Here is a 1,715-nt window from a genome sequence, read left to right as displayed (position 1 = left end):
GCTTATCTTTTTTACTTTAATGTCTGTCTCAGCCCCTTAGCCCACTGCCTAGAACATTGTGGAGACATGATAAATGCTTGTTCAACTGAACTGAATTGAATCTTCTAAACACGACCTCAGCTCCAGCCCAGGAACTGAATGTTTTCTGTTCTCGGACTGGATGGTGATGCGATTTCACCCTTTCTGAGCTGTCTAGTTTGAGTTTGCCAGTTTAGAAAGAAAGCCAACAAGGAAGAAGCCTTCAAAACTCACATTACATTAAAGGTTTGGTAAAACTCAAAAGCTTAATTGTCCCTATTTGGACTATTTGATGACAGGCATTGGCAATATTGTAGAGGTGTTGGTTCAGCTTTCTTCTGTACACACATGCACACACACACACACACACACACACACACATTGCTGGCTTACATTGTATTTAGAAGCACTAGGATTGAGCTCAGTGTAGCATAGGAATAATTCAGAAGGAAATAAAATTTCCCCCCAGAGGAAGGGCCCGGGGAGGATACCAGTTGTAGTTGCTATATAATGGATTCTGATTCCTGGAAGCCCCACATGTGTCAAAAGGGCAGTTTTTGCCACATGGTTGTCAATAACCTTTATTTGTTTCTTTCAGAAGAATATCGCCAGGTCTGTCTTTCAAGGGACCCCTAGGTGAACTCAAATCACCAACCTATGGTTTAGCACTGGCTGTTTACCTTTTGTTCCGTCTAGGCACTCCTTCGGGAGGATAAACCCACTGACATTGAGTTAATTGTGACTCATAGTGACCCCATGTAGCATTTCCAAGATGGTAAATCTTTACAGGAACAAAAATTCTCATCTCTCTCCCAAGGAAGTGGCTGGTGGGTTTAGGCCATCAGCTTTGTTGTTAGCAATGTTGCCAGGTTCTTTCAGGGACGATGGGTGAGGGGAAATCTCAGTATAAGATTTTAAAAACTTTGCTTAGGCTGGAAGGAAATACAAACAGCACGTAGAGACCAGGATTCAGGAATAATACTAGAGTTCAACCCACAGATAGAAGGCAGAGGATTTGGGAGAAGGACCCTGGCAGTTTGTCTCCACCAAAACTGTTTGATAAAATTATTATTATTATTATTATTATTATTATATCTGTTAGTCACCATCAAATCCATTCTGATTCATGTTGACCAATGTGTTTATCTTTTTATAATAAATGGTTTAGCAAGTAATTCATCAGATATGAAAAATGACCAATATAGAGAATATACAGAGGCAAGGAAACTCTGGAACCTAGAATATGTCTAATGATATCTTCCAATTCCTCTTTGCCTGCAGCACAAGTTTTAGTGAGGGCGGAGTGAATCTAGGACAGGGGTCACAACTTGGGGGCCTCTCATAGCCTTATATCATATAAAGTATTAACTTTAGACTTTTTTCTACTATAATTTTCTAAGGCCCCTATTTCCAGGCTAAAAATAGAATGTGTAACTTCCACAAGCTAAACAAACAGAAATAAGGTAGGAGTGGGGGGGAGACTTAAGAAGGAATGAAGTATGAATAAAAAATAAGGTTATTAAAAATGTACAAGAAATGAAGAAAATGAACAAACAGAAGGCAAAAACCAAAACGGTCTAAATGAATCCAATCTAACAATAAGCACAATCAAGATAAATGGATTATATTCTTCTTCTGGAAATCAAAGGTAGTGAGACTAGATTTTTAAAACCCAAACCCAACTCTAAATTTTTCAA

The 1,715-nt window shown here is 38.7% G+C and overlaps 1 protein-coding gene across 1 annotated transcript in view; it reads left to right on the top strand.

Moving 5' to 3' along the window:
- The window catches only part of CPQ (carboxypeptidase Q), a 428,656-nt gene that overhangs the window by 425,666 nt on the left and 1,275 nt on the right, over positions 1 to 1,715 (top strand). The gene's annotated exons all lie outside the window — the stretch shown is intronic.

The sequence above is a fragment of the Echinops telfairi genome, unplaced genomic scaffold (assembly GCF_000313985.2).
Source record: "Echinops telfairi isolate 266 unplaced genomic scaffold, ASM31398v2 ScPeMD7_1;HRSCAF=3_0, whole genome shotgun sequence".
Classification (NCBI taxonomy): Eukaryota; Metazoa; Chordata; class Mammalia; order Afrosoricida; family Tenrecidae; genus Echinops; species Echinops telfairi.
Note: the sequence above shows the minus strand (reverse complement) of the source record. Positions and strands in the feature narration are given on the sequence as shown.